At 31.9% G+C, this 27,805-nt stretch overlaps 1 long non-coding RNA gene across 1 annotated transcript; it reads right to left on the bottom strand.

Annotated features, from left to right (window-relative positions):
• Nucleotides 1-1,794: 1,794 nt before the first annotated feature.
• On the bottom strand, nt 1,795-4,097 carry LOC143080191 (uncharacterized). The gene is made up of 3 exons (XR_012979649.1): nt 3,678-4,097; nt 2,863-2,931; nt 1,795-2,100 (listed from the first exon to the last, which is right to left on the bottom strand). It is a non-coding gene; the product is annotated as an uncharacterized LOC143080191 (long non-coding RNA).
• Between the last annotated feature and the right edge of the window lie 23,708 nt (nt 4,098-27,805).

Here is a 27,805-nt window from a genome sequence, read left to right as displayed (position 1 = left end):
AAAAATTACTAGTGTAAAACCATTCAAACTGGAAAACCAATTAATGGTCTAACCTATATAAAAACAACAAACGAGAAACACTTATGACCACGTACATAAACAGATGACAACCACTAAACATCAGATTCCAGACTTAGGACAGGCATGACAGGTGCAAACAATTGCAGCAGGATTAAATGTACCAAACCGTCGACCTTTTCTAAAACAATAGTATAACATCACAACATAGAAAAACACACTATAAAATATCAATTGGAAGGCTTCATTAACTCAATAAAAAAAGGTAGTAACACAAATTAACACACAATGAACGAATAAAGTTGATATGTGATACAATGGAATACATAGTTAATAAAAATAAGGGATGAATAATTAAAGTAAAAAGTAAATAAATAGGTTTATATATATATATATATATATATCATCCTCAGGATGATATATTATATTTAGGTCTTTTACATGTAGGTCATAGACTTACATGTACATAGAGACTTCAAATGATAAACTGTATTGCAATGAAATATCTTCTTCTTACATATACTGTTGGACTCACTGTGGCAAAAAATGATGAGTCCCTGGACTCCCCTTCAAAATCCCTTTAAATAGTGAGAACCCTGAATCCTGGTAAATAGGGAAATATGAAATACATATGTACCATCATGTTTCTAAAAAATATAGCATCACATTTATAACACTATCTATAAGAAACTAATTTCAGATAGCATCACATTGCTATGATGCTAAAAGGCCCTGAGGAGAACACTGCATTGGTGAGGTAAATTTTCTGATTGTTTAAAACATGAATAACACGTTGTAAAAATCAGATGTGATATCATAACCATGTAGTAAACTTTCTGTCATAGTCCAGGGCCTAATCATGCTAATTATTATCTAGGATTTTGGAGAGGGAGAATTCACTTCTCCTTCCATGAAAGAGAAGTGGTAAATTTCTTGGAGAAGTGAGATTCAATTACAGTTTCAGTTGCACAGAATCCTTGTGCTTATCACTAAGGAAATAGTGTTAATTTATATGCAATAAAAAATATACTTCAATGCAGTTTTTATATGACCGCAAAAAATAATTTTTTTTTGGTCCCAGTCGTCAGCGTCGTCCGAAGACGGATTGTTCCTAGATAATAACTTTTGAATAAGTAAAAAAATCAATAAAATTTTAACACGATGTTTATAACCACAAAGGGAAGCTTGGGATTGTTTTTAGCGGTTAATATGGTGCCAAAGGTTTAGGAATGGGGCCAAAAACAGCATTTATCTAGTTTCAGGACAAAAAGTTGTGTATTAGTATATCAATTGTTCTGAAATTGTACCACAATGTTTAATACCATAAGTAGAACGTTGGGATTTATTTTAAGGCGTTATTGGGAAAACAGTATAGGAATTAAGGGCCAAAAAGGGGCCAAAAACAAGCATTTTTCTACTTTCCGGACAATAACTTGTGTGTAACTGTATGGATCTCTCTGACATTGTACCACAAGGTTCCATATAACACAGGGAAGGCTGGGATTGCGTTTGGGGTTAATTTTCCCAAATATGTGGGTCAAAATCTTTAATTGTTTTTACATAGGCGGTAATGGTAACGTTTTTTCCTGTAGCTCAGTCCATATCGTTAACTTGGATATGTATGATAGCTTGTTTCGAAGCTGTGACATTTTCACATATGTGGTTAAATTTTCGGGGTACGAAGTGAGATTACTTTTTCCGTAAATTAGCAAACCCCGAACATCCTGTTGTGATGCGGCTCCTTGTGGTAAAATATCCCCTTTTTAACACAATAAGTTCTTTGAAAATTTAATACTTTGAACACATTCAATAGCTCCATAGTTTTTACACATTTATTCTATGTTCCTCTACTTTCCTAATCACCACAAATAATTAAGTTCAGTCATTTGCTAAAAATAGAAATATGTCCAATATCACTACACAGAGATTTTTTCTTTACACGTGACTTTTGAGTTCCTCATTTCAAGGCGCATTAGGGATGTTGTCCCATATTGAAATCCATACTTCTGATTTTTCCAAATATTTTTATGTGATCTTCATCGGTATAATATTCTGAATAAATCTTTGTATTTTTGTCCATTTCTGAAAAAAAATAAAGTTGTTTTAGCACTATAAGGCAATGACACTTTCGTCGCTATATTCATTTATTTTGAATACAATGAGTATGTATAAGTAATTTCTTCCAGATTACCTCCACTAGTCAAAACAAGGACAAAACTTCTGATTATAACCTTTAATTACAATACACAGACCCTGATAAAGCATTCTATAAAATTTTCTTGTGCCTTAAAGTGCATTTTGACAGAGAAATTATGCAAAACTGAAGGTTTTATAAAAAAAACAACACCAAAATAATTATTCTTACTAGTGGAAATCTTGTATATAATACTGTTGAAACCACTCTAAACTACTGGGAAAGTCATCCATATCATATAATTAGAGTGCAATATAGTGCAAATTTTCAAAACTTGTCCTTTCACATAATTCTATTTGAGAAAAAATGTTTTTTACATATTTTTCAGTGAAAACCTTTTATCAGTGAGAAATCCACATGAGGTCTTAACGGAAACATTGTGACATCACATGTATTATGGCGTCATTAAATAACGACAGATCAAAATAGCGCTAAAAATAGTTTGCAATGTTACGTGAGAAACAGTTGCCGCAAGATTTTACTCGAAATATTGAGTCCAAACGATCTGTAACCAAGCCTTTTCATTTAATACCAAGACCATAGCAACAGTTTTCATATTAGCATATTTTTAACATACTGACTGTAATTTCTATTGCATAAATACCAGAAATAAACAATTTAGAGCTTGCCTAATAAAACAAAATGCTTACCAGTTATTCAGGACTTTTTAAAACCTCTAGTTTGCCATCTCAGGTTGAAAAATAATGATATGTCTGGAACTGAAATAAGACAAAAAAAAAATACTCAGGCTGTGTTATCATTTGATTTAAATGCATAAGTATTATTGAGAGAGAAAAATCTATTCTTGAAAGTTTAATCACAAAGAAAGACAAATGCTTCTCCCTTGTGGCTTAGCCACCTTCATTTAAACCTTTTGTATTAGAACCATGGGTAGTAGCTAACTAGCTTAATAGTTGAATAGGTGCAGAAATATTGTTTTCAAGAAGGTTTGACCCTCCCCCTTTTTCACTGAGAAATGACAATACCTTTTGTTTTGCTCATGTGCATTAAAAATAATAATTCATGATTTTCTTAAAACATGTAAATGTGTTTGTCTGTTTTTTTGTGCATATGATATCTACTGACCAGGGGTCAAATCATTGGATAAAAGCACATGCGATGATGAATCTCATATTACTCGTATGAAGTGTGTTATCTCCCTTGATTATCAGGTATTCCTGTAGACCAGAGTGATAATTACATAACAAAGACTATATTGTGTCATGTTTACTTACAATTTAATAATATTTAAAAGTTATTTCTTGCCTTTTTAATGTAGTAAACAAATTCCTTTCGGATCTCTCGGAAGTAAACAAATTTATGATTGTGCCTAAAACAAGTGTTCAGCCCCGTGCCAGTTATGCATTTTAAAAGCGAAAATTTCCTCGAGTTTTTGCTGATCTTTATCAAAAACATTTATCTTAAACAATTTATGATATCTAGGTATAAATAAAAAACTACTTACCATCATTTTCGGTGGTGTACAAGGTGAAATCATCCATAAATCAGTCTGACAACTTCTGGAATTAAGCTTCTAATTTGGGTCAAAATCTTTAATTGTTTTTACATAGGCGGTAATGGTAACGTTTTTTCCTGTAGCTCAGTCCATATCGTTAACTTGGATATGTATGATAGCTTGTTTCGAAGCTGTGACATTTTCACATATGTGGTTAAATTTTCGGGGTACGAAGTGAGATTACTTTTTCCGTAAATTAGCAAACCCCGAACATCCTGTTGTGATGCGGCTCCTTGTGGTAAAATATCCCCTTTTTAACACAATAAGTTCTTTGAAAATTTAATACTTTGAACACATTCAATAGCTCCATAGTTTTTACACATTTATTCTATGTTCCTCTACTTTCCTAATCACCACAAATAATTAAGTTCAGTCATTTGCTAAAAATAGAAATATGTCCAATATCACTACACAGAGATTTTTTCTTTACACGTGACTTTTGAGTTCCTCATTTCAAGGCGCATTAGGGATGTTGTCCCATGTAGGAATAAATAAGGTGCCAAAAAAAGGGCCAAAAAGAAGCATTTTCCTAGTTTACAGACAATAACTTGTGTTTAAGTGTATGGATCTCTATAAACTTTTACCAGAAGGTTCAATTCCACTAAAGAAAGGTTGGGATTGATTTTGGGGGTTATGGTCCCAATAGTGTAGGAATAAGGGGCCAAAAAGGGGGCCCAAAATAATCAGTTTTGTAGTTTTCAAACAATAACTTATGTTTAAGTGTATGAATCTCTCTGAAATTAAACCACAAGTTTTCATACCATGAAGGGATTGTTTGTATTGACTTTAGGGGGTAATGGCTCAAAATGTTTCGGAATTAGGAGCAAAAAGGGGGAAAACTAGGTATTTCTGGTGAATGGACAATTAAGACAATTTAAAAGTAGTATAAGGGAGGTAATCCTAAAACATTTAACATGCAATGTTGGGTATGTTTGGATTTACCTCCCTTACACTACTTGTATATAATGCATAAAGAAATGTCAGGTAGTTTTCAATTTTTTTCTTCTTCTCAAATTCCAGATTTTTGAGAAGTTTAAAGAAGAAATCTTTAATTGCATAATATTGCGCAATAAATTTGTATGATCTTGACATTTGTTTTGTGTCAGAAACTCGTATTTTGTCAAAAATTTGATCGCAATCCAAATTCAGAGCTGTATATCAGGCTTGAATGTTGTGGTCCATACTTGCCCCCACTGTTCAGGGTTACACTTCTGCGGTCGTATAGAGCTGCGCCCTGCAGAGCACCTGGTTTCATGTTATTGTACAAAATGTATTTATATAAAAATTTCTTAATAAAAAAGGGTTAGACAATATAAATGTAGTTATAATTTATTTATTGATTTCTATTGTCAAACGTTCAAACCTACATGTACAAGTATTTATTATAGCCAAGGTTTTCACAATAGCCCAGTATTGCATTAATAATGTCATAAGAATTCTTTATATCTTTATGTCACAGTATAGGGAAAACGGTAGTATTTAATTCTCCCAGCATTAGGTTGGCCTTTTGTGTACCCAAGGCAGGTGAAGGAAGTCAAATTATGAGCGCTGTGATTGGATGTACAATATATTTTTTATTTATCTATGAATAACTGCAGTATGTATATTTACAATATAAATTTTGAAACCTATTGAAATATTTTCTAGAGAATTATTCCAAAAGACTTGCAAAATTTCATAAATTTGGTGCAAAATGACGGTGGGCATGGATCATTGTGGATAACATAAACAAGCTCCGTTGGAAGTTGGTCATGATACTATTTGGCTTTAATTTTTAAAACACATTAATAAAGTACTAACACAACATACAACTGTTTTATCCAGGTTTTTATCTTAAAAAGTGGTAAATTTAGAAAATGTTAATATTGTCGCCTATGGCAGAATAAATAGTACCGTTTTCCCTATACTGAAGATAGCAAGGGAAATCAAAGTCACTCAGACTTCAATTCTCATGATTAGTATATTTTTATCACAAAGAATAGAAATTTTTCACTGAAAACAATACTGTGTTGAGAAAAGTGCTGAGTCATCATGATAGGTCAAATTGATTGGTAATGATATAAAACTTTATTCTAGGATGTCAATACTAACTATATTGTGTAAAATGTACCATATTATAGTTCTTTTGTATTTGATTTCACCTTTCACAATGATTTTTTCAATTGGAAACACCAGAATTCAAGTCGCGACAAATATTTTTTACTGAAATGTTTGCCTTTTTTGCTGCACGATTCCCTAAATGTATCACTTGGGTATTTCTGTAAACATAATCTATTAAAATGGGAAATTGTCTGGTTTAGTTTGTACTGTTTATAGAATTAGGCAATATTTGGTCACATTGGAAGCATTTTCAGTGTTAGAATTGTTCATCTAAGAAAAAAAGAGGCCCACTTGAGGCTAAATTTACATAGATTTTATACTCTCCTGTGTAAAGAATTGTTCACATTCTTGATAATTCATGCAGCAAATATTTCAAAAGTGCTTCATTTTGTAGTTTCTTTCTTTTATTATATCAGACATAAATAATTTTTCATTTCCTACTGTTTGAAAGGACTTTTGGTGGAAATTAATACTCCCAAGGGACATAATTCAGCTTTTTCATTGATTAATACAGACAACAAAGGCAACTTTAAAGCTGAGTATTTTGCATATTTAATGTTTAAAGTGTCTAATATCTTTGTTTTCATCATCTCAAGACAGAATAATAGATTTTATAACAAGCTCTGAAATTTTTAACCACAATATGGCATATACTAAAGCATGGAATGGAGATTAGTATGAAAAATCTTGAATTTGTGCATTTGTTGTAAATTTTTGATAAAATGAATACAAATTGAATGGAATTGTCCATTTTATCTGTTTAAATGGAACTATTTATCATTCTTTTTAAAAAAGATAAGATATGATTGGATACAGGTTGTTTATTAAGGCTTTTCTGAAAGAAGTAGAGAATGAGGTAAACCAGCATGTAGGGGTGGGGACATAAAATGATCTATGTTTCTTTAAGTACTTGGGACATACAAGTATTTATTATAGCCAAGGTTTTCACAATAGCCCAGTATTGCATTAATAATGTCATAAGAATTCTTTATATCTTTATGTCACAGTATATATACTGAAGATAGCAAGGGAAATCAAAGTCACTCAGACTTCAATTCTTTTATACTATTTTGAAGCTTTTGATTAGTACATTTGATTTTTATCACAAAGAATAGAAATTTTTCACTGAAAACAATACTGTGTTGAGAAAAGTGCTGAGTCATCATGATAGGTCAAATTGATTGGTAATGATATAAAACTTTATTCTAGGATGTCAATACTAACTATATTGTGTAAAATGTACCATATTATAGTTTTGTATTTGATTTCACCTTTCGCAATGATTTTTTCAATTGGAAACACCAGAATTCAAGTCGCGACAAATATTTTTTACTGAAATATTTGCCTTTTTTGCTGCGCGATTACCTAAATGTATCACTTGGGTATTTCTGTAAACATAATCTATTAAAATGGGAAATTGTCTGGTTTTGTTTGTACTGTTTATGGAATTAGGCAATATTTGGTCACATTGGAAGCATTTTCAGTGTTAGAATTGTTCATCTAAGAAAAAAAGAGGCCCACTTGAGGCTAAATTTACATAGATTTTATACTCTCCTGTGTAAAGAATTGTTCACATTCTTGATAATTCATGCAGCAAATATTTCAAAAGTGCTTCATTTTGTAGTTTCTTTCTTTTATTATATCAGACATAAATAATTTTTCATTTCCTACTGTTTGAAAGGACTTTTGGTGGAAATTAATACTCCCAAGGGACATAATTCAGCTTTTTCATTGATTAATACAGGCAACAAAGGCAACTTTAAAGCTGAGTATTTTGCATATTTAATGTTTAAAGTGTCTAATATCTTTGTTTTCATCATCTCAAGACAGAATAATAGATTTTATAACAAGCTCTGAAATTTTTAACCACAATATGGCATATACTAAAGCATGGAATGGAGATTAGTATGAAAAATCTTGAATTTGTGCATTTGTTGTAAATTTTTGATAAAATGAATACAAATTGAATGGAACTGTCCATTTTATCTGTTTAAATGGAACTATTTATCATTCTTTTTAAATAAGATAAGATATGATTGGATACAGGTTGTTTATTAAGGCTTTTCTGAAAGAAGTAGAGAATGAGGTAAACCAGCATGTACGGGTGGGGACATAAAATGATCTATGTTTCTTTAAGTACTGGGGACATACAAGTATTTATTATAGCCAAGGTTTTCACAATAGCCCAGTATTGCATTAATAATGTCATAAGAATTCTTTATATCTTTATGTCACAGTATACTGAAGATAGCAAGGGAAATCAAAGTCACTCAGACTTCAATTCTTTTATACTATTTTGAAGCTTTTGATTAGTACATTTGATTTTTATCACAAAGAATAGAAATTTTTCACTGAAAACAATACTGTGTTGAGAAAAGTGCTGAGTCATCATGATAGGTCAAATTGATTGGTAATGATATAAAACTTTATTCTAGGATGTCAATACTAACTATATTGTGTAAAATGTACCATATTATAGTTTTGTATTTGATTTCACCTTTCGCAATGATTTTTTCAATTGGAAACACCAGAATTCAAGTCGCGACAAATATTTTTTACTGAAATATTTGCCTTTTTTGCTGCGCGATTACCTAAATGTATCACTTGGGTATTTCTGTAAACATAATCTATTAAAATGGGAAATTGTCTGGTTTAGTTTGTACTGTTTATGGAATTAGGCAATATTTGGTCACATTGGAAGCATTTTCAGTGTTAGAATTGTTCATCTAAGAAAAAAAGAGGCCCACTTGAGGCTAAATTTACATAGATTTTATACTCTCCTGTGTAAAGAATTGTTCACATTCTTGATAATTCATGCAGCAAATATTTCAAAAGTGCTTCATTTTGTAGTTTCTTTCTTTTATTATATCAGACATAAATAATTTTTCATTTCCTACTGTTTGAAAGGACTTTTGGTGGAAATTAATACTCCCAAGGGACATAATTCAGCTTTTTCATTGATTAATACAGGCAACAAAGGCAACTTTAAAGCTGAGTATTTTGCATATTTAATGTTTAAAGTGTCTAATATCTTTGTTTTCATCATCTCAAGACAGAATAATAGATTTTATAACAAGCTCTGAAATTTTTAACCACAATATGGCATATACTAAAGCATGGAATGGAGATTAGTATGAAAAATCTTGAATTTGTGCATTTGTTGTAAATTTTTGATAAAATGAATACAAATTGAATGGAACTGTCCATTTTATCTGTTTAAATGGAACTATTTATCATTCTTTTTAAATAAGATAAGATATGATTGGATACAGGTTGTTTATTAAGGCTTTTCTGAAAGAAGTAGAGAATGAGGTAAACCAGCATGTAGGGGTGGGGACATAAAATGATCTATGTTTCTTTAAGTACTTGGGACATACAAGTATTTATTATAGCCAAGGTTTTCACAATAGCCCAGTATTGCATTAATAATGTCATAAGAATTCTTTATATCTTTATGTCACAGTATACTGAAGATAGCAAGGGAAATCAAAGTCACTCAGACTTCAATTCTTTTATACTATTTTGAAGCTTTTGATTAGTACATTTGATTTTTATCACAAAGAATAGAAATTTTTCACTGAAAACAATACTGTGTTGAGAAAAGTGCTGAGTCATCATGATAGGTCAAATTGATTGGTAATGATATAAAACTTTATTCTAGGATGTCAATACTAACTATATTGTGTAAAATGTACCATATTATAGTTTTGTATTTGATTTCACCTTTCGCAATGATTTTTTCAATTGGAAACACCAGAATTCAAGTCGCGACAAATATTTTTTACTGAAATGTTTGCCTTTTTTGCTGCGCGATTACCTAAATGTATCACTTGGGTATTTCTGTAAACATAATCTATTAAAATGGGAAATTGTCTGGTTTAGTTTGTACTGTTTATGGAATTAGGCAATATTTGGTCACATTGGAAGCATTTTCAGTGTTAGAATTGTTCATCTAAGAAAAAAAGAGGCCCACTTGGGCCACCCTTAAAAAATTGTTTGTTTGGCATTGCCGACCCACACTATCAGCAGGTGGGTAGGTAGGTAGGGATTTATTTTTTTTTACATTTAAAAAGCCTTATACATGTAAATCATGAAGTCTCCAGATCAATGTTGTCTAAAGCATTGCAGCATTGTTGTGTGTACATGCTGGTGGTTTCTTTGAAAGGGGTCAACCATCAATGTCACATTCTACATCATATGGATAATTTCACGTAAGACAGTCAGTTTTATTGGCAAAGTTAACCAAAGTACCCAGAAAAAAACACAGAACTGAGGCAGGAAACTGACAAATTAACCATATAAAATGTATGACGTGAAAATTGAACTTTTATTGTGGGACTGCCCATTGAACAGAGGCCTGATGTCACATCTTGAAGTTGTGGTCACAGTTTGGTAAAATTACCATAAGTTAAATGGCTCAACCACTACGGCTCCTTGTACAAATGGACAACGATTTAAAACTTTGATTGTTTGCTTTGGTTTTATAAACATCACTTTCTACACCATATGGGTAATTTCATGGCAGTCAGTTTTAGTGCCGTACTAAACCGTAGTACTTGAAGGAAAATGCCAACCTGTGGGAGGAAACTGACTAACCTTATCACATCGTACATGAAAATCAAACCTTAATTTTGCAACTGCCCAACTAGGGCTCAAACCAATACCTGGAGGCTAGTAATCATACATGTAAGGTGTGACGAACTACCATACAAACACGCCTACTTCCCCTGATAAGTTTTGAGGATATAGGATCTGTTCCAAATTAGGATAGCAAAATATTAAAAATTTGGAAGGTTGGCACAAATAGACATGGTGTTTATACTAATATTATCCAAGTGCAAGGTTTTTAAGGGATAGGTTTAAAACGTATGATAAATTCAAAATGGAAATATGCAGCAGGACAGACAATTTTTGCAGATAAATAAATTATGGGTTGTAATGCTTGTTTGATTAACAGAAATCTGGACATGCATTACATGAATACAGATAAATTAATGAGCCCTTAGAATTGTGGAAAAGGAGGGGATTTTATTCATCACTAGTACACTGGATACATTTATAAATATGTTTCTGTCAGTATCTTTTATGTTTTAAGAATTATCTTATTCATGTTAAGAAGAAAGGCAAGAAAAAGGGGAAGTACTTCAATTGACACAAGATGCTAGTCTTTAAAATATGTATGTTTTGTTCCAGGCTACCATCTACTGGTACAAAACTACTATAAACCTGTAAATCATTATGGTCTTTAAGCTTTGGTTCCTAACAGCCATAATTATCTTGAATGCATCATTGTGGTTCTGACTATAGTAGATACTTTGTTCTCTGGTTTAAGGGAAAATTTGTCAATGATAAATTTCAAATATTTAATAAGTTCAACAAATGTAAGAGCCACGCATATTTGTTCTGTGATGTCCCGGTGAAAAACTTTTATCTCATGAAGCGACAAAGTCAAGCAGAAATCATCTGTTTCTGCTTTACAAAAGATAAAATTGAGTCTTCTACAAGGTCTCTCAGAACGTTTCTTTCAAAGAATAGCTGAATTTGATTTTTGATAAAATCCATCTCCGTTAACCAATGCATTAATCTGTTAATTGCAGCATAGGGAGATGCCTTCCCCTGCCGGCCTCTTTGACATTACTTTTGGCAGACTTTTTCTATTCCATGTCATTTAAATGTTTGCTCCCAATACAGTGTAAGGCAAGCACTTTTAAGATCATGATTTGAAATAAGTAAAGTCAGGAACAAACTCGGCGGATACGATTAATTTCCGGCACAATTTCGATTTTTTTTTAGATAAAAAAAAATAAATTTCTGAAACACAAATAAAATTATTTGGGCGGCAAGTTTTTCAGTGGGTCGGGCGGCAATGCCAAACAAATGAAATTTTATTTTAGGCCTTGAGGCTAAATTTACATAGATTTTATACTCTCCTGTGTAAAGAATTGTTCACATTCTTGATAATTCATGCAGCAAATATTTCAAAAGTGCTTCATTTTGTAGTTTCTTTCTTTTATTATATCAGACATAAATAATTTTTCATTTCCTACTGTTTGAAAGGACTTTTGGTGGAAATTAATACTCCCAAGGGACATAATTCAGCTTTTTCATTGATTAATACAGGCAACAAAGGCAACTTTAAAGCTGAGTATTTTGCATATTTAATGTTTAAAGTGTCTAATATCTTTGTTTTCATCATCTCAAGACAGAATAATAGATTTTATAACAAGCTCTGATATTTTTCACCACAATATGGCATATACTAAAGCATGGAATGGAGATTAGTATGAAAAATCTTGAATTTGTGCATTTGTTGTAAATTTTTGATCAAATGAATACAAATTGAATGGAACTTTCCATTTTATCTGTTTAAATGGAACTATTTATCATTCTTTTTAAATAAAATAAGATATGATTGGATACAGGTTGTTTATTAAGGCTTTTCTGAAAGAAGTAGAGAATGAGGTAAACCAGCATGTAGGGGTGGGGACATAAAATGATCTATGTTTCTTTAAGTACTGGGGACATACAAGTATTTATTATAGCCAAGGTTTTCACAATAGCCCAGTATTGCATTAATAATGTCATAAGAATTCTTTATATCTTTATGTCACAGTATACTGAAGATAGCAACATGAGCAAGGGAAATCAAAGTCACTCAGACTTCAATTCTTTTATACTATTTTGAAGCTTTTGATTAGAACATTTGATTTTTATCACAAAGAATAGAAATTTTTCACTGAAAACAATACTGTGTTGAGAAAAGTGCTGAGTCATCATGATAGGTCAAATTGATTGGTAATGATATAAAACTTTATTCTAGGATGTCAATACTAACTATATTGTGTAAAATGTACCATATTATAGTTCTTTTGTATTTGATTTCACCTTTCGCAATGATTTTTTCAATTGGAAACACCAGAATTCAAGTCGCGACAAATATTTTTTACTGAAATGTTTGCCTTTTTCGCTGCGCGATTTCCTAAATGTATCACTTGGGTATTTCTGTAAACATAATCTATTAAAATGGGAAATTGTCTGGTTTAGTTTGTACTGTTTATGGAATTAGGCAATATTTGGTCACGTTGGAAGCATTTTCAGTGTTAGAATTGTTCATCTAAGAAAAAAAGAGGCCCACTTGAGGCTAAATTTACATAGATTTTATACTCTCCTGTGTAAAGAATTGTTCACATTCTTGATAATTCATGCAGCAAATATTTCAAAAGTGCTTCATTTTGTAGTTTCTTTCTTTTATTATATCAGACATAAATTATTTTTCATTTCCTACTGTTTGAAAGGACTTTTGGTGGAAATTAATACTCCCAAGGGACATAATTCAGCTTTTTCATTGATTAATACAGGCAACAAAGGCAACTTTAAAGCTGAGTATTTTGCATATTTAATGTTTAAAGTGTCTAATATCTTTGTTTTCATCATCTCAAGACAGAATAATAGATTTTATAACAAGCTCTGAAATTTTTAACCACAATATGGCATATACTAAAGCATGGAATGGAGATTAGTATGAAAAATCTTGAATTTGTGCATTTGTTGTAAATTTTTGATAAAATGAATACAAATTGAATGGAACTGTCCATTTTATCTGTTTAAATGGAACTATTTATCATTCTTTTTAAATAAGATAAGATATGATTGGATACAGGTTGTTTATTAAGGCTTTTCTGAAAGAAGTAGAGAATGAGGTAAACCAGCATGTACGGGTGGGGACATAAAATGATCTATGTTTCTTTAAGTACTTGGGACATACAAGTATTTATTATAGCCAAGGTTTTCACAATAGCCCAGTATTGCATTAATAATGTCATAAGAATTCTTTATATCTTTATGTCACAGTATACTGAAGATAGCAAGGGAAATCAAAGTCACTCAGACTTCAATTCTTTTATACTATTTTGAAGCTTTTGATTAGTACATTTGATTTTTATCACAAAGAATAGAAATTTTTCACTGAAAACAATACTGTGTTGAGAAAAGTGCTGAGTCATCATGATAGGTCAAATTGATTGGTAATGATATAAAACTTTATTCTAGGATGTCAATACTAACTATATTGTGTAAAATGTACCATATTATAGTTTTGTATTTGATTTCACCTTTCGCAATGATTTTTTCAATTGGAAACACCAGAATTCAAGTCGCAACAAATATTTTTTACTGAAATATTTGCCTTTTTTGCTGCGCGATTACCTAAATGTATCACTTGGGTATTTCTGTAAACATAATCTATTAAAATGGGAAATTGTCTGGTTTAGTTTGTACTGTTTATGGAATTAGGCAATATTTGGTCACATTGGAAGCATTTTCAGTGTTAGAATTGTTCATCTAAGAAAAAAAGAGGCCCACTTGAGGCTAAATTTACATAGATTTTATACTCTCCTGTGTAAAGAATTGTTCACATTCTTGATAATTCATGCAGCAAATATTTCAAAAGTGCTTCATTTTGTAGTTTCTTTCTTTTATTATATCAGACATAAATAATTTTTCATTTCCTACTGTTTGAAAGGACTTTTGGTGGAAATTAATACTCCCAAGGGACATAATTCAGCTTTTTCATTGATTAATACAGGCAACAAAGGCAACTTTAAAGCTGAGTATTTTGCATATTTAATGTTTAAAGTGTCTAATATCTTTGTTTTCATCATCTCAAGACAGAATAATAGATTTTATAACAAGCTCTGAAATTTTTAACCACAATATGGCATATACTAAAGCATGGAATGGAGATTAGTATGAAAAATCTTGAATTTGTGCATTTGTTGTAAATTTTTGATAAAATGAATACAAATTGAATGGAACTGTCCATTTTATCTGTTTAAATGGAACTATTTATCATTCTTTTTAAATAAGATAAGATATGATTGGATACAGGTTGTTTATTAAGGCTTTTCTGAAAGAAGTAGAGAATGAGGTAAACCAGCATGTAGGGGTGGGGACATAAAATGATCTATGTTTCTTTAAGTACTTGGGACATACAGGTATTTATTATAGCCAAGGTTTTCACAATAGCCCAGTATTGCATTAATAATGTCATAAGAATTCTTTATATCTTTATGTCACAGTATACTGAAGATAGCAAGGGAAATCAAAGTCACTCAGACTTCAATTCTTTTATACTATTTTGAAGCTTTTGATTAGTACATTTGATTTTTATCACAAAGAATAGAAATTTTTCACTGAAAACAATACTGTGTTGAGAAAAGTGCTGAGTCATCATGATAGGTCAAATTGATTGGTAATGATATAAAACTTTATTCTAGGATGTCAATACTAACTATATTGTGTAAAATGTACCATATTATAGTTTTGTATTTGATTTCACCTTTCGCAATGATTTTTTCAATTGGAAACACCAGAATTCAAGTCGCGACAAATATTTTTTACTGAAATGTTTGCCTTTTTTGCTGCGCGATTACCTAAATGTATCACTTGGGTATTTCTGTAAACATAATCTATTAAAATGGGAAATTGTCTGGTTTAGTTTGTACTGTTTATGGAATTAGGCAATATTTGGTCACATTGGAAGCATTTTCAGTGTTAGAATTGTTCATCTAAGAAAAAAAGAGGCCCACTTGAGGCTAAATTTACATAGATTTTATACTCTCCTGTGTAAAGAATTGTTCACATTCTTGATAATTCATGCAGCAAATATTTCAAAAGTGCTTCATTTTGTAGTTTCTTTCTTTTATTATATCAGACATAAATAATTTTTCATTTCCTACTGTTTGAAAGGACTTTTGGTGGAAATTAATACTCCCAAGGGACATAATTCAGCTTTTTAATTGATTAATACAGGCAACAAAGGCAACTTTAAAGCTGAGTATTTTGCATATTTAATGTTTAAAGTGTCTAATATCTTTGTTTTCATCATCTCAAGACAGAATAATAGATTTTATAACAAGCTCTGAAATTTTTAACCACAATATGGCATATACTAAAGCATGGAATGGAGATTAGTATGAAAAATCTTGAATTTGTGCATTTGTTGTAAATTTTTGATAAAATGAATACAAATTGAATGGAACTGTCCATTTTATCTGTTTAAATGGAACTATTTATCATTCTTTTTAAATAAGATAAGATATGATTGGATACAGGTTGTTTATTAAGGCTTTTCTGAAAGAAGTAGAGAACGAGGTAAACCAGCATGTACGGGTGGGGACATAAAATGATCTATGTTTCTTTAAGTACTTGGGACATACAAGTATTTATTATAGCCAAGGTTTTCACAATAGCCCAGTATTGCATTAATAATGTCATAAGAATTCTTTATATCTTTATGTCACAGTATACTGAAGATAGCAAGGGAAATCAAAGTCACTCAGACTTCAATTCTTTTATACTATTTTGAAGCTTTTGATTAGTACATTTGATTTTTATCACAAAGAATAGAAATTTTTCACTGAAAACAATACTGTGTTGAGAAAAGTGCTGAGTCATCATGATAGGTCAAATTGATTGGTAATGATATAAAACTTTATTCTAGGATGTCAATACTAACTATATTGTGTAAAATGTACCATATTATAGTTTTGTATTTGATTTCACCTTTCGCAATGATTTTTTCAATTGGAAACACCAGAATTCAAGTCGCGACAAATATTTTTTACTGAAATATTTGCCTTTTTTGCTGCGCGATTACCTAAATGTATCACTTGGGTATTTCTGTAAACATAATCTATTAAAATGGGAAATTGTCTGGTTTAGTTTGTACTGTTTATGGAATTAGGCAATATTTGGTCACATTGGAAGCATTTTCAGTGTTAGAATTGTTCATCTAAGAAAAAAAGAGGCCCACTTGAGGCTAAATTTACATAGATTTTATACTCTCCTGTGTAAAGAATTGTTCACATTCTTGATAATTCATGCAGCAAATATTTCAAAAGTGCTTCATTTTGTAGTTTCTTTCTTTTATTATATCAGACATAAATAATTTTTCATTTCCTACTGTTTGAAAGGACTTTTGGTGGAAATTAATACTCCCAAGGGACATAATTCAGCTTTTTCATTGATTAATACAGGCAACAAAGGCAACTTTAAAGCTGAGTATTTTGCATATTTAATGTTTAAAGTGTCTAATATCTTTGTTTTCATCATCTCAAGACAGAATAATAGATTTTATAACAAGCTCTGAAATTTTTAACCACAATATGGCATATACTAAAGCATGGAATGGAGATTAGTATGAAAAATCTTGAATTTGTGCATTTGTTGTAAATTTTTGATAAAATGAATACAAATTGAATGGAACTGTCCATTTTATCTGTTTAAATGGAACTATTTATCATTCTTTTTAAATAAGATAAGATATGATTGGATACAGGTTGTTTATTAAGGCTTTTCTGAAAGAAGTAGAGAATGAGGTAAACCAGCATGTAGGGGTGGGGACATAAAATGATCTATGTTTCTTTAAGTACTTGGGACATACAAGTATTTATTATAGCCAAGGTTTTCACAATAGCCCAGTATTGCATTAATAATGTCATAAGAATTCTTTATATCTTTATGTCACAGTATACTGAAGATAGCAAGGGAAATCAAAGTCACTCAGACTTCAATTCTTTTATACTATTTTGAAGCTTTTGATTAGTACATTTGATTTTTATCACAAAGAATAGAAATTTTTCACTGAAAACAATACTGTGTTGAGAAAAGTGCTGAGTCATCATGATAGGTCAAATTGATTGGTAATGATATAAAACTTTATTCTAGGATGTCAATACTAACTATATTGTGTAAAATGTACCATATTATAGTTTTGTATTTGATTTCACCTTTCGCAATGATTTTTTCAATTGGAAACACCAGAATTCAAGTCGCGACAAATATTTTTTACTGAAATGTTTGCCTTTTTTGCTGCGCGATTACCTAAATGTATCACTTGGGTATTTCTGTAAACATAATCTATTAAAATGGGAAATTGTCTGGTTTAGTTTGTACTGTTTATGGAATTAGGCAATATTTGGTCACATTGGAAGCATTTTCAGTGTTAGAATTGTTCATCTAAGAAAAAAAGAGGCCCACTTGAGGCTAAATTTACATAGATTTTATACTCTCCTGTGTAAAGAATTGTTCACATTCTTGATAATTCATGCAGCAAATATTTCAAAAGTGCTTCATTTTGTAGTTTCTTTCTTTTATTATATCAGACATAAATAATTTTTCATTTCCTACTGTTTGAAAGGACTTTTGGTGGAAATTAATACTCCCAAGGGACATAATTCAGCTTTTTCATTGATTAATACAGGCAACAAAGGCAACTTTAAAGCTGAGTATTTTGCATATTTAATGTTTAAAGTGTCTAATATCTTTGTTTTCATCATCTCAAGACAGAATAATAGATTTTATAACAAGCTCTGATATTTTTCACCACAATATGGCATATACTAAAGCATGGAATGGAGATTAGTATGAAAAATCTTGAATTTGTGCATTTGTTGTAAATTTTTGATAAAATGAATACAAATTGAATGGAACTGTCCATTTTATCTGTTTAAATGGAACTATTTATCATTCTTTTTAAATAAAATAAGATATGATTGGATACAGGTTGTTTATTAAGGCTTTTCTGAAAGAAGTAGAGAATGAGGTAAACCAGCATGTAGGGGTGGGGACATAAAATGATCTATGTTTCTTTAAGTACTGGGGACATACAAGTATTTATTATAGCCAAGGTTTTCACAATAGCCCAGTATTGCATTAATAATGTCATAAGAATTCTTTATATCTTTATGTCACAGTATAGGGAAAAAGGTAGTATTTAATTTTCCCAGCATTAGGTTGGCCTTTTGTGTACCCAAGGCAGGTGACGGAAGTCAAATTAGGAGCGCTGTGATTGGATGTAAGGGTACAATATATTTTTTATTTATCTATGAATAACTGCAGTATGTATATTTACAATATAAATTTTGAAACCTATTGAAATATTTTCTAGAGAATTATTCCAAAAGACTTGCAAAATTTCATAAATTTGGTGCAAAATGACGGTGGGCATGGATAACATAAACAAGCTCCGTTGGAAGTTGGTCATGATACTATTTGGCTTTAATTTTTAAAACACATTAATAAAGTACTAACACAACATACAACTGTTTTATCCAGGTTTTTATCTTAAAAAGTGGTAAATTTAGAGAATGTTAATATTGTCGCCTATGGCAGAATAAATAGTACCGTTTTCCCTATACTGAAGATAGCAAGGGAAATCAAAGTCACTCAGGCTTCAATTCTTTTATACTATTTTGAAGCTTTTGATTAGTACATTTGATTTTTATCACAAAGAATAGAAATTTTTCACTGAAAACAATACCGTGTTGAGAAAAGTGCTGAGTCATCATGATAGGTCAAATTGATTGGTAATGATATAAAACTTTATTCTAGGATGTCAATACTAACTATATTGTGTAAAATGTACCATATTATAGTTCTTTTGTATTTGATTTCACCTTTCGCAATGATTTTTTCAATTGGAAACACCAGAATTCAAGTCGCGACAAATATTTTTTACTGAAATGTTTGCCTTTTTTGCTGCGCGATTCCCTAAATGTATCACTTGGGTATTTCTGTAAACATAATCTATTAAAATGGGAAATGGTCTGGTTTAGTTTGTACTGTTTATGGAATTAGGCAATATTTGGTCACATTGGAAGCATTTTCAGTGTTAGAATTGTTCATCTAAGAAAAAAAGAGGCCCACTTGACTAAATTTACATAGATTTTATACTCTCCTGTGTAAAGAATTGTTCACATTCTTGATAATTCATGCAGCAAATATTTCAAAAGTGCTTCATTTTGTAGTTTCTTTCTTTTATTATATCAGACATAAATAATTTTTCATTTCCTACTGTTTGAAAGGACTTTTGGTGGAAATTAATACTCCCAAGGGACATAATTCAGCTTTTTCATTGATTAATACAGGCAACAAAGGCAACTTTAAAGCTGAGTATTTTGCATATTTAATGTTTAAAGTGTCTAATATCTTTGTTTTCATCATCTTAAAAAGTGGTAAATTTAGAAAATGTTAATATTGTCGCCTATGGCAGAATAAATAGTACCGTTTTCCCTATAGGATAGTTGATCAACACAATTAATACAATTTTCAAAACCGTACCATAGTACAAATAATGTTTAGATGCTATCAGGTTAAATTATTAAAACAAACAAACAAAAATTGAATTAAAATTTTATAATAAACTATAACGTTCCTGTTAGTAATTTTTTCAAAATTCTTTTGAATGTATATAATATCAATAAACACGAACCTCAAGTACTTACGGATGGACTTTTATTTAACGAATGAATCTATTTTTAAATTCTAATATTCCACTATGTGAATATATTACTATACAAAATGTAAGTAAAGACTTCTAAATCCATACTAACAGTATAAAATAATCAAAATTGGGGTTGTAATTAAATTTTGTTGTAATTATTGTAAATTATTTGTACGGTTGTTGTGAGCTGCAAGGATTTAAAATCATGCTTTATGAATTAAACACACAAGTATTTTTATTCACGACCGTTTAAAATTTAAATATTTAATAAATTGATCTTACTTTCCGTTTTATTGTCGAGCCTGCAACTTTTGTTGCAGAAAGCTCGACATAGGGATAGTGATCCGGCGGCGACGGTGGTGTTAGCTAACTTTTTAAAAACTTTATATTTTAGAAGGTGGAAGACCTGGATGCTTCAAACTTTGTATATAGATGCCTCATGTTACGAAGTTTCCGTCAGTCACATGTCCAATGTCCTTGACCTCATGTTCATGGTTCAGTGACCACTTGAAAAAAAAGTTCAAATTTTTTGTAATGTTGAATTCTCTCTTATTATAAGTAATAGGATAACTATATTTCATATGTGCGTACCTTGCAAGGTCCTCATGTCTGTCAGACAGTTTTCACTTGACCTCGACCTCATTTCATGGATCAGTGAACAAGGTTAAGTTTTGGTGGTCAAGTCCATATCTCAGATACTATAAGCAATAGGGCTAGTATATTCGGTGTATGGAAGGACTGTAAGGTGTACATGTCCAACTGGCAGGTTTCATCTGACCTTGACCTCATTTTCATGGTTCAGTGGTTATAGTTAAATTTTTGTGGTTTGGTCTGTTTTTCTCATACTATATGCAATAGGTCTACTATATTTGTTGTATGGAATGATTGTAAGGTGTACATGTCTAGCGGGCAGATGTCATGTGACCCTGACCTCATTTTCATGGTTCAGTGGTCAATGTTAAGTTTTTGAGTTTTGGTCTTTTTATCTTAATACTATAAGCTATAGGTGAACTATATTTGGTGTATGGAAATATTTTATGATCTTTATGTCAGTCGCGCAGGTTTTATTTGACCGTGACCTCATTTTCACGGTTCATTGCCCTGTGTTAAGTTTTTGTGTTTTGGTCTATTTTTCTTAAACTATAAGTAATAGGTCAACTATATATGTTGTATAGAAGCATTGTTAGCTGTACATGTCTGCCTGGCATGGTTCATCTGACCTTGACCTCATTTTCAAGGTTCATTGGTCTCTGTTAAGTTATCTTGGTTAATGTTAAGTTTATGTGACAGTTGTTATAAAGCTTAACTTTATACTTAGGACTATCAACATAATATCAATGATTAGTATAGAAGGCGAGACATTTCAGCGTGTGCACTCTTGTGGATATATTACAATACAAAAAAATAAATAATAATTACTCATAAAACATAAAAACTAAAATGGTATGAAATAATTAATGTAGAAATATAATGATTATTGTTTATACACATTTTTTTTGTAGGGTGCAAGAATTTATTTAGATTTCATTTTTATGTTTCCTTTACAAATGAATATTAAAAAATACCAAAGCAGAGTATCTTGTCATATAAAATACTTTAATTGCAACTCTAAAAATATCCAGATTTCAATCATTGTTAGTTTCTCCAGAAACTTAAATACAGTATTTATTTTGTATATATTTGTTTGATTCCGATTGAATTAAATACTTTTGATAAGAATATTATCTTTCAGTTTTTCGATCTAATATTATCTTTCTGTTTTCAGATCTAATATTAATATTTTATCTCCCGTAAGTCTAGTATGATGAAATACACAGTATCCCGTGGTTAAATCTTCAAACATAATTAGTTTACATGTTATCGAGAAAACAGACAATACCACGTTATAATTGACCCAGATACACACAGTGCACAGTGGTCGTTTTAAAACAAATATAATTGCGTCGTCAAGGGCCATCAAGGGACCATATCAAAGACGTAGATAACAACCTGTTAAGACCTGTATAAATGACCGAAAACTTTAGAGACGTTCCGATAATTTTATTCTGACTTCCGGCCGAGAGATATCGAGTGGCCCATAGACACATCCAAAACTCGCCAATATATAAGCATGAGGGTTCATGCAAAAATAATTAGATATCAGCGTTTGCTATTGAGTATTTATATTCCATTTAAAATTAGTTTGAAGATCAGTGAAATAACGGATACGCCTTTCATTAGGAAAATGTGTATTACTATAATTACCTATGTAAATAAATTTAACAACGCCAAGTTACTGACTTTATAATAAATATATATTTAAACAAGTACACACCCGTGATATCGCTGGTCCGAAACTGAATTAAAGTATACAACTATGCCTAAGCCTTATTTTAGTAATTGGTATTGTCATCTGATAAAGTCATGTCGATTATAAGATACACAGTTTTCTCTGCTTTCAAATATTTCTGTTTGAACCCGTCGACCTGGAACTTGTCAATTATTGGTAATATTAATTATTTGGAAAACAAAAGGTCCTGGCTATCCAGAAATGAAGTATTTTTTAATCAACATCATTGTCCCATATTAGTTATCTTAGAAAGTCTTGCTGATTGAAAAATTTGGCAAAGATTGAATTAGTAGTGTCGGTCCTTTGATTATGACCCGTGTATATAGCAAAATTCTAAATACACCGTTTGGTGGTGCGCCTGTCAAATGCGGAACGTACCCTTTGATTATGACCCGTGTATATAGCAAAATCCTAAATACACCATTTGGTGGTGCGCCTGTCAAATGCGGAACGTACCCTTTGATTATGACCCGTGTATATAGCAAAATCCTAAATCCCCGTTTGGTGGTGCGCCTGTCAAATGCGGAACGTACCCTTTGATTATGACCCGTGTATATAGCAAAATCCTAAATACACCGTTTGGTGGTGCGCCTGTCAAATGCGGAACGTACAGATAAGGTAATAGGTAACAGGTGAATATAATATTGGTATCGGTATCGGATTCGACCCGGAACTTGTTAATTATTGGCAATATTAATTATGTGGGGAAAAAAAGGGTCTGGAGTGGTGTAATTTTTAATCTACACCATTGTCCTATATTAGCTATATATAGAGTTGAATTCTTTGATTTGTCGTTTTTACCCGATGACGGCTGACAAATTGGACCTCGTAATTTTAGTATTATAGATTCTTTCGAAAGACAATGTTCAGATCCGTGTTAACGTTGCTTTTCATAAATTGTTGGTTGTAAAAAAATATAAAAAACTGGGTGATATATATAGACGAAACCGGATGATTGTGTAGAAACAACAATGACGAAACCGGTGTATTTTAATTTGACATGACCCATTTCTTTCGTTCCATACCCAGAAATACAAGTTTTGAGATGCCCATAATGACTAGTTTTGCAATATCCATGTCAGTATCTATCTTCCCGTACCTTTCTCTCCGTACAATGTGAACAATTTAACGAGAAATTAAACAATTTCGTGGCAAGGTTCACTCAATTCGTCATTTTGACATGCATTTTTACTTATTTCTCCGTTAATATAGAACGGTTGTAGAAAATATTGCATATCACAATAGAAAATAGTTGTATATCTAAATATATTCTTCGATATCATAAAAAAAAATAAGAAAATAAGGAGAAACCTTTCTTTCTTCTGTCTATTAATGTTCCGTCATTGTGCCGGATGTTAGATACCATGGAGTCCGATCAAATTTTGCCGGTGTGGTTTAGGTGGCACGGTAGTATTTCCTGGCCCATAGGGGATAATGATAGCCTTTTTAGAATTTTCACCCATTTCTAACACTGCGAAAAATTCTACATTCACAGTTAACTGAAGTACTTTCATTTTACTATTCAGAAATTAATTTGAATGTGTATCATGACCGTTTACTTTTTTTGCTATTTTTAAAAACCTAAGGCCTCTAGTGCATTTAGGTCTTTTATCGCGCAGTGAATACAAAATTTAAAAAAATTCCCAAAAATTCATTTTCATCTGTATATAAAATTATTTCATATTTTTCTACACCTGATTCATCCCTCAGTTTGGGAAAGTATGTTCAGTTGATACTGTATTTTTAGTCCAATCACACTGTTCAGATACATTGACCTAAGTAGCGTACACAAAAGAGCAACCTTAATTATGGAATGCAAATACTACCGTGCCACCTTAAGACACAGTGCAGAAGTGGTCAATAATTCATTTGAATTTGAATACAATCATAATAGGTTCACTGTTTGGGTCGATATTTAAACTTTGGTATTGTCCGACTTAATACTTTTTATACGAATTGATATGTCTGTCTGTACTATACCGTCCGATTTAATGACTGCAAGCCGTCTGTCCATGTCTTACTGTCTGTTTGCTTCTATTTGATTCAATAATATGACAGTTGGTACATTTGAATATGCATCTCATTAAGACGGCATAATTAACTGTAATGCCACTTCCGCTATATTTTACTTAGTAACTTGTCATTTATTTGGTCCAACCATAGATATAATACATATGGTCCAACACACATAGTGATGTGCCTATTATTTGGTGTATACATAGATGTAATACCCATAGATAAAGCTTTACATCTATGGTGTATACTATACCCCTATACGTAGAGATGCATATGACGCAGCAAATTTCACCGAATCTCCAAGGGTTTCATCAGCTAAGTAAAATTGAGAATGGAAATAGGGAATTTGTCAAAGAGACAACAACCCGACCATAGAGCAGACAACAGCCGAAGGCCACCAATGGGTCTTCAATGCAGTGAGAAACTCCCGAAAGTATTTATATGTAAGGCTAATATGTAACTCCGCCACATTCCGTGTGTGTATGTGCCTGTCCCAAGTCAAGAGCCTGTAATTCAGTCGGTTGGCTTTTGTTTTGATTTGTGTTACGTATTTGTTTTTCGTTTATTTTTTGTATATAAATTAGACTTTACATTTGTCATTTCGGGGCCTTTTCATGATAGCTTACTATGCGGTATGGACTTCAAGTTGCCCGTTGTTGAAAGCCGTACGGTGACCTATAGCAAGGATTTGTATAGAAAGTCTTACTATACAAATCCTTGCCTATAGTTGTATTAAATTGCTGTGTCATTCGGTTTCTTGTGGAGAGTTGTCTCATTGCCAATCATAACAATCTTCTTTTTTTTTATATTACTATACACATCCTTGCTTCAGCTCAGTGGTCACGGTAATTAGGTGTGGTATAATTATGAATTATAGCAAACCTTTTGTAAATTACAAGTTTATAAAAAGAAAATATAAAAAAAAGTTTCACCTCCCACAGGCAAAGTTTATTTTAGATGGATTTGGCCAGAGACACATATATGTCTCTGGTTTTGGCTATATTCGACTCGATATTAAATTATTAGGTCTTTTTGGTCATATAGCTCTTTAACACTGTTCGCTTCTTGTACATCCTTGGCTTTCAAATATTCGGCTATGGTCGTTCCACGTCCTTGCATGGCTTTCAAATATTCGGCTATGGTCGTTCCACGTCCTTGCATGGCTTTCAAATATTCGGCTTTGTGCGTTCCTGGTGAAGGGGAATCCAGAAAAGCCCCTCGAACGCGTGAAATTTCTAAAATGTTGTTTTCATTTTTAAAGCACATGTGTCAGATTCCATACAGTCAGCATGTTAAAACGTTTCTCTGAAATATAAAAGACAGTTATGATTAACAATAAACAGATTAAAATTTACTGAAAGAATGCACCTTAAAACAGTAAACAATTAAAATGTGTCTTCTTAGTCCGATATTAAGCCCGTTTAGTAAGAAATCTGGGACTATGAGTATTAATATAATAGTCCCAGAAGAAACTAAGATTCCAACACCGTAAGTCATAGTTGAATTTTCAGATTCTTTTAGGGGGTTCTAAATAGTGCTTCAAACTGGCAGAAAATAAACTTTGATTTTCATTTCCAAATGAATAAATCACTTATTAATAATCTTAAAATTGCAATCAACAAATTTAACAATAACATCATCACTGACACTTTCAATCGATGTTTAACAATGCTGATTGTTTTCGGTCCAATGATCAGAATTACACTGGGGTAAATGTGATATCCGTAACTGCAGTTACGTATATCAAAAGATGGCGGACGAAGTTTCTGGTCAATATTTCTTTTGTCAATTCTGTAATACTTCAGTATTATTCTTCGGTATTTCGTGTCTTATTTAAAAGAGGGACGAAAGATACCAAAGGGACAGTCAAACTCATAAATCTAAAACAAACTGACAACGCCATGGCTAAAAATGAAAAAGACAAACAGAAAAACAATAGTACACATGACACAACATACAAAACTAAAGAATAAACAACACGAACCCCACCAAAAACTAGGGGTGATCTCAGGTGCTCCGGAAGGGTAAGCAGATCCTGCTCCACATGTGGCACCCGTCGTGTTGCTTATGAGATTACAAATCCGGTAAATAGTCTAATTCGGTAGGTCACATTCATGAAAGGGAAGGGGATTGTAGTTACGACGTAAGGAACATATCCGATATCATTTGTGAAACGGTTATTCCATAACGGTCAACCAACTCGTGATTAAAGTATTACTAAGTTTGAAACTGAAATACAAAGCATCTTTTCATAGTTTAACCGCTAAATGGAGAAATCATCATTTCAAAAAATCGCGAAGATATGGGTAACTGTGTAGACTGATATCCGTAACTGTAATAAACGTTGAGTGAAGGACATCCGTAACTGTTGAGTAACATTGTTTCTGCTTCATTCATTATACTCGATTTAATAGTAAGGATCATCATTTTTTTCCGAAATAAAACTCAAAAATTCCCTCAAGTACCCTCTCACGTTCACTTTGTTTGTGTAAACTTTTTTTTATTTGTAACCGCCTGTTGAGTGAAGCCTTTTCAACTTATATTTTAGTCTGCTCTTATGTCCCAGGTTAGAGGGGAGTTGACCGCCATCTTACATGTTTAACATCGCTACAAATTGTATTTGCCTAGGCCTGACCCATGTCCCGGGAGCCTGCAGTTCAGTGATGGTCATGAGTTGCTGTGTTACATAATTTGCTATTTGTTCTTTTTTTGGACATAAATAAAGCCATAAGTTGACTTGTTCGAATTGTGTTACATTTGTCTTTTCGGGGCCTTTAATAGCAGACTATGCGGTATTGGCATTGCTCACTGTTAAAGGCCGAATGGTTAGCTGATAAATGTTAATTTCTATGTCATTTGGTTTCATGTAGAGAGCTATCTAATTGACACTCGTACCACTTCTTCCTATTATTATATATATGTTCAGGACGAGAAGCATGCCACATACCATCTATTGACCACCGTCAAAGAGTTGTTACAAGGGTTATCAACGTACCAAGAGCACGGAATAATCTCTACACGAGGCATCAGATTAAACGACCCCATTCTGACCAGACGTGGATGCGTACTTGTACATCCCGCACAGTAAAACGGATGCCTCACTTTTGCTACGGTTTTCGGGGAGGTAGTCCAATGGAGACCATTTTTTCCAATCCCCAGTCACTCTTGGCGGTCTTGAAATGTAGTGGTTAGGTACTTCTTGATTATGATTAGCTGTACGTGATATTGTGCTATTTGGTTTTGTCTTTGTATATTGTTAACCATTGGGTGCAATCAACAGTTTTTTTCTATGACGTCACATTTTGAGGGACCATGCATAAGTGACCCTTAGTGGTGGACTGATTAATA

The sequence above is a fragment of the Mytilus galloprovincialis genome, chromosome 6 (assembly GCF_965363235.1).
Source record: "Mytilus galloprovincialis chromosome 6, xbMytGall1.hap1.1, whole genome shotgun sequence".
Classification (NCBI taxonomy): domain Eukaryota; kingdom Metazoa; phylum Mollusca; class Bivalvia; order Mytilida; family Mytilidae; genus Mytilus; species Mytilus galloprovincialis.
The sequence above is the reverse complement of the archived record's forward strand: the minus strand, read 5'-3'. Positions and strand labels throughout refer to the sequence as shown.